Source organism: Nerophis ophidion, linkage group LG15 (genome assembly GCF_033978795.1).
Source record: "Nerophis ophidion isolate RoL-2023_Sa linkage group LG15, RoL_Noph_v1.0, whole genome shotgun sequence".
Lineage (NCBI taxonomy): Eukaryota > Metazoa > Chordata > Actinopteri > Syngnathiformes > Syngnathidae > Nerophis > Nerophis ophidion.
In genome coordinates, this window is record NC_084625.1 from 19,906,619 (window position 1) to 19,917,225 (window position 10,607).

Here is a 10,607-nt window from a genome sequence, read left to right on the forward strand (position 1 = left end):
AATATTGTTATTAGAAGCACTAAAGACAAGGACCTACGTTTAGCGGCGCATTGATCACCGAGGTAACTAGCTTATGCTGCTGTATTGACATTATTAGTTGGTGAGCTGCTGTATTGCCTCCAAATAAGTGAAAGTTAATTCTATATTAAAAATCATGTCGCTCACCTGGATATTAGAAGGTTGTGTCCATAAACCAAGAAGTTGGTCAAATTCAACATCCAATTTAGACCCGTATACAGCACTATCCACTTTAGCCGCCAGATGGCAGTAGATTGTTGTGTTTTGTGGCAATTCCAACTTCGACCACAGCGTCAGTTGCCATGTAGAGTGACGCTTTCCATCCTTTTTAGCAGACTGCATTGCAAAATGCTTAACCCCCTTCCTTCCCCCAAGACATTCACTAATGGGGCCATAGGAATACATTTTTAAAAACATGTGTGCTTGTCTCACATTGTCAAAGAACTACATTTCTCCTTTAAACAGCAAAAATCCTCCGAAAGTGGAAGGATATTTGAAAATAAACTTGACTGAAATGTTAATACAAACAGTGTGCTGTCAAAGCCGTCAATCTTTCAACTTAACAATTGTAGTCATGCATAAATTAGCATCATTCATTTGTTGTAAGTCATACACAAATGGAACATTTTTCAATCATATTTTGAAATCACATTTTTAATATTTAAGTACATTTTGCATCATTTTTTTGACGTATTCACGCTGATATACCGCCATGTATGTTTCCCATGTTCCTTGGCAAACTTTCTTACAACTTGGCTCGTAACCATGACAACCGAAGTCCAAAAACTGTTTTCCCCACAGTTAGCGGCGAGGGTCACAAGTGCCGTTACGAGGATAATTGCCTATCTACCTTTTGTGTCGTGTGGGAGTGAACACACTGACACGGCAGACAAACTCACCGCCAGTCGCATCATTATTTCTGTCTTCCTCCAGAGTTCCACAATGTACCTGAAGTGGCCGCGCAGGTCACCGGCAACAGTGAAAGCTTCACCCAAAGACCTTGTCGAGTGTTGCTTCTGGTACTACTTTTCTTGACTCCTGTCTCTGAAAAAACACAGAAGTTTGTCCGAGTTAAAATAAACAAAAAACATCGATGGCTGTTAAGTGTATGCCAAAGCAGCAGGGGGCGATATAGGCACCCCACTTGCCATGTTGGCCAAGGGGAAGCCGGAATAAAACAACTTTTAAGGCGTTTACTTTGTAACTGTTGTTCTCATGTCTGTCAAAGAGGTCTGTGAAAAACCAAAAAAACCTACCAAATCCTTATTAGGGATCTCAGTAAGACCCCAAAATGGCCCAAAATTGTGCTTTACAGAGCGTTTAACATCACCCGGTAGTTACGTTCTACATTTATTCTGTTATATTTAAAAAAATAAAAAACAATAAAAACTTTTGGTAACACTTTAGTATGGGGAAAATATTCTAAGTAAGAAATACTTAATTTAGTGTTATTTGGTTAGAGTTAGGGTCAGAGGGTTAGGGTTGTGGTTGTGGTTAGGGTTAGGGTCAAAATAAGGTCATGCAGAATAAGGCATTAATAAGTACTTGATAATGAATAATTAAGAGCCAATATGTTACTAATTTGCATGTTAATAATAATAAGATTGTATTTGTAAAAAGCACTTTACATTGAGCAAACAACCTTAAAGTGCTAAAGTGTATTAAAAAAAGATAATAAAAATACAAACTAGAACAGCCTAATAGCTAGAATCAGAAGGCATGTATTTTTTTTTTTTAAAGGAGGAAAAAAAAAAGGGTTGTTAAGCCTTTTTTAAAAGCCTACACAGTCTGTGGTACCCTCAGGTGGTCAGGGAGAGTGTTCCAAAGACTGGGAGCGGCGGAGCAGTAAGCCCGGTCTCCCATTGTTCGTAGCTTTGTCCTCTGAGGTTGGAGGAGGTTAGCCTGTCCAGAGCGGAGGTGTCGTGTGGAGGATTTGGGGGTGAGTAGTTTTTTGAGGTAGAGGGGGGCATTTCCATGGAGGCACTGGTGAGTTAGTAGGGAGATTTTGAATTCAATCCTGAGTAGAACAGGAAGCCAGTGAAGGGATTTGAGAATTGGTGTGTTATAATAAGCAATGGTGAATATGTTCCCCATACTAAAGTATTACTAAAAAATGTTTAAATATATTTTTGGGATAAATTGTAGTTGTTTTATGCAAAATTATTTTTACTTGAGTATTTTTGTGGAGAAGAATCACTACTTTTACTTGATTACATTGAATTGTATTACAATCACTACATTTGTTTACATCATCATTCTATTTATTTAAAATTAGCTTGAAAAACCATACTTTTGGTTTGTTAGAGACTTCTTCCAGTGGTCACGGTCAAATGACTTTGTTCCACAAATCCAATAAACCAGTGATCGTCAAACTGTAGTACATGTACCATTGGTGCTATGCAGGCTCCATCTAGTGGTCTGCCAAAGAATCACTTCATTAAAGCACAGTTGTTTTATTTCCTATAATCAAACTGTATGTAATGTTGAAATTGCCAAAATATTAGATATTGTTATTAAATAAAAACCACCTGTCTTGTTTTTAATGAATACTTGGGTCGACTGCGCTATGCTTGTTTTCGAATGTTGGTCCTTATGAGGTACTTAAAAAGCCAGGTTTTTTTCTGAGGTGGTACTTGGTGAAAAAAGTTTGAGAACCACTGCAATAAGTACTGGAGACCATTGACTCCAATTCACCAATCAGAGAGAGCCTGGAGGTCATGTGACCGCATTTGAACTTCACACAGTACAATGTGACACGGCGTCAGTTCAATGTTTACCTAACAAACTCGTAGAAACAACATTCATATATGCCATCTGTGTCCGTAGAAATGTTCACGTTTCAGCCTACAAAAATTGTATTTCCAACAAGACAAAAGAGGTTGTTGTTTTCGCTGGGCACATCCAAAATGCTGCTGCTCGAGTCCTGACTAGAACCAGGAAACATGAACATATTAGTCCAGTGCTTAGGTCACTCCACTTGGCTTCCTGTTGCTCAGAGAATATACTTTAAAATAGCTCTCCTTGTGTTCAAGTCTCTTCATGGTCTTGTGCCAAAGTACATCTCTGACATGTTAGAACCATATGAACCATATCGGTTCGATTGATTGAAACTTTTATTAGTAGACTGCACAGTACAGTACATATTCCGTACAATTGACCACTAAATGGTAACACCCAAATAAGGTTTTCAACTTGTTTAAAGTACTACTGAAACCCACTACTACCGACCACGCAGTCTGATAGTTTACATATCAATGATGAAATCTTAACATTGCAACACTTACTAAAGTGCAATTTTAAATTTCGCGCCGAAAAACCATGCAGAAAACGTGTCGTTATGATGACGCCTGCGTGTGACGTCACGGATTGTACAGGACATTTTGTGCCAGCATCGTGCCCAGCTATTAAGTCATCTGTTATCATCGCAAAGTTTCACAGTATTCTGGACATCTGTGTTGGTTAATCTTATGCAATTTGTTCAATGAACAATGGAGACATCAAAGAAGAAAGCTGTAGGTGTGAAGCGGTGTGAAGCGGTGTGAAGCGGTGTGAAGCGGTGTGAAGCGGTGTGAAGCGGTGTGAAGCGGCCGGCTTTACCAACGCAAACACAGCCGGTGTTTCATCGTGTCAGGACATGGACTTGGATTTTTTTTGCTTCTTCTACGCAAAGGATGATTGGCACGAGCCGGACGAGAGTGTGAGTACATGTTTAATTTAAACACTATAATACAAAACAGGAAAACAAAGGGTGCGCACAATGGCGGATAACAAACTAGACTATACTCAAAAACAGCACAATGGCATGACTATATACAAATGAACAAAAGACACTAATTGTGGCACAAAACAAACCAAAAACTTGCACTGAAGCATAAATACAAAAACTTACGTCGCGTGGTCAAAACAACAAACAGCATGGCATGAAGGTCGGTACATGAAAACGTGGTTAAGGTCTCAGAAGGAAAGGTAAAGTTGCCAGGACGGGGACAGAAACAAAATGGCTTAAATAATGACTATGATGATGATGATTAGAAACAGGTGTGAGGGCTGAGGACAGGGGCGTGACTTGAGGGTAAGGTGAAAATAAATGGGTTGGCATGGAGATGAAAACAAACTAGGAGGTGCAAAAACAGAACTGAATGTCCAAAAAACTAAACATAACATGACCAACACAAAACCTGATTCAGAGGCGTGACACATTTTTTACATTCCCAAAAGATGACAGTCAGGCTTTACTATGGAACAGAGATGTCAAGCGAACACGGTTGGATTGGACCCCACACACAAAGTACAGTGTATTATGCAGCGATCATTTCGAAAAATAAATAACATTTTACCATTCTGTATTCTGAAGGCGATCTATGTTGTGTGCTACTCCAGCATCAAAATCAGCAGCGTCCTGCTGACCGTCACCGCCAGCGTCGGGTTCAAAGCGGTATGGCTCTATCCCTTGTTGCGGTTGGGCCTGGCCGAGTAGTCCTGCCACCCCCCCCCACTAGTCTTTTTTTTTTTTCCTTAGTCCTTCACTCTCGCTTTCCTCATCCGTGAATCTTTCATCCTCGCTCAAATTAATGGGGAAATTATCGCTTTCTCGGTCCGAATCGCTCTCGGTGCTGGTGGCCATGATTGTAAACAATGTTCAGATGTGAGGAGCTCCACAACCCGTGACGTCACGCGCATATCGTCCGCTACAGGCAAGGCTTTTTTTTTATCAGCACCAAGAGTTGCAAACTTTATTGTCGATGTTCTCTACCAAATCCTTTCAGCAAAAATATGATCAAGTATGACACATAGAATGGACCTGCTATCCTCGTTTAAATAAGAAGATTTCATTTCAGTAGGCCTTTAAGATCGGGGTCTACGTTAATCAATTCATGGTCTCTGAGAACCTCAAGGAGTGGTCTCCTGCTGGTGCCCAGAGTCCGGACCAAACATGGTGAGGCTGCATTTTTGTTTTATGCTCCAAAAATCTGGAATAGTCTTCCAGAAAATGCAGCTACTAGTTACTTACCAGTGACTTAGTACTTTAACAGTTTGTTCACTTTATACTTCCTTACTCAAGTAATAATTTGGATGACTATGTTTACCTTTGACTTGAGTCATATGTAATGTGCCTCAATGTGCAACGGTACGCTTACCCCAGATTTTCTACTTGGATGCGTAACATCTGCGGAACAGTGCTGCCAGGGCAACTCAGTCGTTATGTTTCTATTCTAGTCAATGGGTCTGTTTCCCCCGCCGACAGACCCTCGGCTCCACCATGCTATACCGCATTTTGCACAAAATATAAACAAAGCTTGTATTTGTGCCGGTCGCCGAAGCAAGGCGGATACATTTTGTAAAAATCTGCTTGTGTGGAACAGGAAGTCATGCACGAAAATAAATTACCCGGTTTATTTTCAAAACAAAATATTCTGTTCAAGGGGGATCGTATTTACACTTTGAAATGTCATAATGGGCAGGAACGGACTAGAAGTCAACTTGTCAAAAGTTTTCACGTGATCACGCACAGATTCGCGAGCTCTTGAAGAAGTCAGCACAACTCCGCTATAACACTGAGCCGCAACAATGCGAATCAGTACGTCGGAAAAGAATTCCAGACGGTAGATGGCGGAGACATTCCTGGCGGCGCTGTTCAGCAGCCGTTACGCATCCTAGGTTAATTTGACAAGTTTGGCCTACTTTACCTACTTCTGAATACTCTTCAGGTTTCAAAATTTTCGGTTTTCTACAACAATTTGGGCAAAAGAATATGCCATAGGTTTCATACGGTCAAACTTTATGCGTAACAAACTAGTCCCTTTGCCCGCGTATCCCTCCACGGCATTGAGTACCCAAACTGAGTTTTTTAAATGAGAACATCTGCAAAATAAGCCAACATGGGGTAAAAGAAAGTTGCAAGTCCCAGCACTTTCTTTCTTTCTTTCTTAGTTTTATAAAGAAGATGAGAAACAACACATAGGGCCTGATTTACTCAAGGTTTGCATGTGCTATAAATAACACGTGCAAAACGGATAGCACAGGCAAATCTGATCTACTAAACGTGGATTGCGTCCGTTAAAAGTACCCAAACTGAGTTTTTTAAATTAGAAAATCTGCAAAATAAGCAAACATGGGGTAAAAGAAAGTTGCAAGTCCCAGCACTTTGATAAAGAAGATGAGAAACAACACATAGGCCCTGATTTACTCAAGGTTTGCATGTGCTATAACACGTGCAAAACGGATAGCACAGGCAAATCTGATCCACCAAACGTGTTCCGTGCGTTAAAAGAGCAAAATAAGGCATGCAATCCATTCCACCTCTCAGTTCTCATCAAAACGGCCAAATACTGGAAAGAAAAAAAATTCAATATAATTATTTAGCACGGGCAATGTGATCTATCAACACTCATCACCGTTTAGTGAGCACTGTTTTGCGTTTTCTTTGCGTCAGAGGGATGCAAATGTGTGTGTGTGTGTGTGGTCAGAAATAAAAAAATATTAGACATATTGTCGATTCAGCAACGTACTTTTATAATTGTACAGCTGCGAAGGACTGCTGTTTAAAACAAATTTGTTCTGATGTCATTTATGTTTTCAATGACACTTGTTTTTTTCACCAACGTAGTACTTATATTAGTAAACGATTTCTTACATGAAAAAACTTCTATAAGTATGCATTTTTATAGTACTTATATTAGTAAAATATTTCTTACATGAAAAAACTTCTTTAAGTATGCATTTTTTTATAGTACTTATATTATTAAAATATTTCTTACATGAAAAAAACTTCTTTAAGTATGCATTTTTTCGAGTCTTGAGCAGAGTAAGTGCTGCTTCTGTCCAATGAGCGCACCTTAGGCTACTGTTTCTAAAATGCCCATAAAAAGTGGTACATGTCTCCTGCATGTTTGAAAACACAGCAAAATGCTGCAGGTAAGAGCATGATAACATGAATGTGCAGTAAATGAGTGTCTCCATGGTGACGCCCCATAAAGTACATGCACAATCATTTAAATAAGGCCTTCTGCACCACTTTATTTTTATTTTTGTAATTTTTTGTCCTGTCCAGCTACTCAGGCAAATCATAAAGTTGATGTAGATGCCCATATCAGCTGTACAGATTTACTTTACAGAAGAGAAGTGTGGGATATTTCTCTTGTTGCCTTATTTGTATTTGACTTTATTAAATGGAGTTATATTATTATTTGGTGCAGCCGGGCCGGAGCAGGAGGGCATAGAAAGAGAAAAAAAGGAAGACAGAGGGGGAAATTGTGGGGACAAGCGGGGTATGGAACAAAGAGACAACAACAACAAATACAACAATAACAACAACAACCACAGAACAGCATCAGCAAATAGGATATGTACAAATATGATGGTATAAGCGATAGCAAAGAAGCAGTTAATAAAATAAATATTAATAACGGAGAAATGACAATGAACTTTATTACACTACAAATGGAGCAATACAAATACCAATAGAAATAGCACTATTGAAAATGAATAAAAACAATAATTACCTCTATTATCAACAATACAAATGTTTCAAATGCAACAATACATATATGTAATGATAACTGGAAATACAAAAGAAAGCAGATAAATCGAGGGGCAGAAAGAGAAGCGAACTGTATTAACCTTGTAGATTGTTATAGTAACAATAGGTTAAGCTTTGTCAGTGTGCCATGTGTTACCCAGTTTCCCCTAGGGCAGGGGTCGGCAACCCAAAATGTTGTAAGAGCCATATTGGACCAAAAATACAAAAACAAATATGTCTGGAGCCGCAAAAAAATAAAAGCCATATTACATACAGACAGTGTGTCATGAGATATAAATTGAATTAAAAGGACTTAAAGTCCTACTGAAATGAGATTTTCTTATTCAAACAGGGATAGCAGGTCCATTCCATGTGTCATACTTGATCGTTTCACGATATTGCCATATTTTTGCTGAAAGGATTTAGTAGAGAACATCAACGATAAAGTTCTCAACTTTTGGTCGCTAATAAAAAAAGCCTTGCCTTTACCGGAAGTCGCAGACGATGGCATCACAAGTGTGAGGGCTCCTCACGTCCTCACATTGATTATAATGGGAACCTCCAGCATCAAGAGCTATTCGGACCGAGAAAACGACAATTTCCACATTAATTTGAGCGAGGATGAAAGATTCGTGGATGATGGTATTGATAACGAAGGACTAGAAAAAAATAAAAATAAAATAAAATAAAATGCGACGGCTCCAGGCAGCGGCAGTGTGAGCATTTCAGATGTAATTAGACACATTTACTTGGATAATTCTGGAAGATCCCTTATCTGCTTATTGTTTTAGGGAGATTGTAAAGACATACCTCAAGGTCGGATGGCTGCGGTGAACACGCCAGAGTCTCAGAGAGAAGCCGAGAAGCAAAGCTCACAGCTGCCTTTTAAACAGCTACTGCAGGAGGACGAATAATCCAATGATGTCTCCGGTAAGATATAGATCACAATTTTCCCATCCAAAATTATGCTGGTTGACATAGAGAAACATGTTCGCTTGACTGCTCTGTTAAAAACAAAGAAACACCGGCTGTTGTATTGCAGCTAAAGACAGCTGCAATACAACGCTTTCCACCAACAGCATTGTGCTTTATAGTCTCCATTATTAATTGAACAAATTGCAAAAGATTCAGCAACACAGATATCCAGAATACTGTTTCATTGCGCGATGAAAAGGGACGACTTTTAGCCACTAGTAGTGCGCTGCGCTAATATTTCCTCACAGTCCGTAACGTCACGCGCACGCGTCATCATTCCGCGATGTTTTCAACAAGAATCTCCACGGGAAATTCAAAATTGGCCGTATTGGCATGTGTTGCAATGTTAATATTTCATCATTGATATATAAACTATCAGACTGCGTGGTCGGTAGTAGTGGGTTTCAGTAGGCCTTTAAAAGAAACTAAATGAGCTCAAATATACCAACAAATGAGGCATAATGATGTAATATGTATATATAGCTAGCCTAAATAGCATGTTAGCATCTATTAGCTTGCAGTCATGCAGTGACCAAATATGTCTGATTAGCACTCCACACAAGTCAATAACATCAACAAAACTCAACTTTGTGCATTCATACACAGCGTTAAAATTTTGGTGGACAAAATGAGAAGTGGCATAAAACACGTCCTAGAAAGTCGGAGAAATTTGTACATGTAAACAAACTACGGTGAGTTCAAGGACCGTCCAAATTAGTAGGACAAAACGGCGCTCGCCAAATACTGGAATCAGTGAAGCATGTTTAATATAAACAGTGTGCTTTTTAACAATTAGGGAGGTTTATGTCATGTTTGTCCTCCTGCAGAAACCATATTAAAACAAAAAACATATTTTTTTTCCCCTCATTTCTTTCCATTTTTCATACATTTTTGAAAACGCTCCAGAGAGCCACTAGGGCGGCACTAAACAGCCGCATGCACCACTTTATAGTTGCACACCCATCCATCCATCCATTTTCTACCGCTTATTCCCTTTTAGGGTCGCGGGGGGTGCTGGCGCCTATCTCAGCTACAATCGGGCGGAAGGCGGGGTACACCCTGGACAAGTCGCCACCTCATCGCAGAGTTGCACACCCAATGTTAGTAAATCACACTAATAGTACCCGCTATCTTATAGATTGCACACGCTGACTACTGCGTGGTATTTGAATTTTGAATAAATCAGGGCCAAAGTACGCAGCTCTCCCCTCCTCTCCTTTCTTTCCGCCCATCGCCAGCAGGAGTCTTCAATAAAAGACAAGAGGGATGTCAAATGTTTGTTATCTCATTTAATATGTCACGGCCATGTACTTCACATTGTTTTTCGCGTGTAAGACCATAATTATTCTATATAAAACGTGTATTTGTGGGATGGATTTTGTAGTCCTCACCTGACCTTTTAGAACCAACTAAAACGGGGGCGGGGGGGAGACCATAAACAAAAGAATGCATCTGAAAGGAAAATAGCTCGTATACCAGCACTGAACTTGAAATCACTCAAGTTGCACTTCGCCCTGCAGAAGCTCGTCTAGAAGCCAGCTGCTTTTTAGTATGCGCGCTGCACCTCGAAACTATTAAGAGCTTTGTAGTCTGGGTGGAAGGGGAAAAAAAAAAAAAAACACAACAACTATTCCAAGATTAAATCTTCTCTGGCTGCTCTTTATGTCCCAGCTTGGGGGAGAAGATATCAAATAGGCGACGTTAATAATGTGACTTCTGTCGCTGTTTGATGGCGCCTGTGTGTGCTGGCATTAGCCCGCATGCCAACATGTTGAACACAAACAAAAATGCATGTACAGAATATGTAATTGTGTGGAGGCTCCAAAGCATTCACACATATGGTTTTCTACACCAAAATTCATCTATTTATTCTTCTTCTTCAGATTTTGGCGCGCTCTACCTTCCACATGTTTTATCCCATTCAAACCGTTCCAACTTCAAACTGCTCAGCCTTGTGGAGGGGGGAGTGGCCTGCAGGCCTGCAGCGAAGCAAAATGTGCCAGGACCAGCCTCGAAATCAGCAACAGGTCCGTTAATTGCCCACCTGGGCCTGGTTATCTAATCACCTGTCGCTCTGGTGTATAAAGCAGCCGCC

At 40.0% G+C, this 10,607-nt stretch overlaps 1 protein-coding gene across 1 annotated transcript in view; it reads right to left on the minus strand.

Moving 5' to 3' along the window:
• The window catches only part of LOC133569379 (cadherin-18-like), a 145,709-nt gene that overhangs the window by 77,750 nt on the left and 57,352 nt on the right, over window positions 1–10,607 (minus strand). Inside the window, exon 2 of the mRNA XM_061921664.1 lies at window positions 967–1,062. The gene's annotated coding sequence lies outside the window, so the exon portion shown is untranslated. The remainder of the gene's footprint in view (window positions 1–966; window positions 1,063–10,607) is intronic.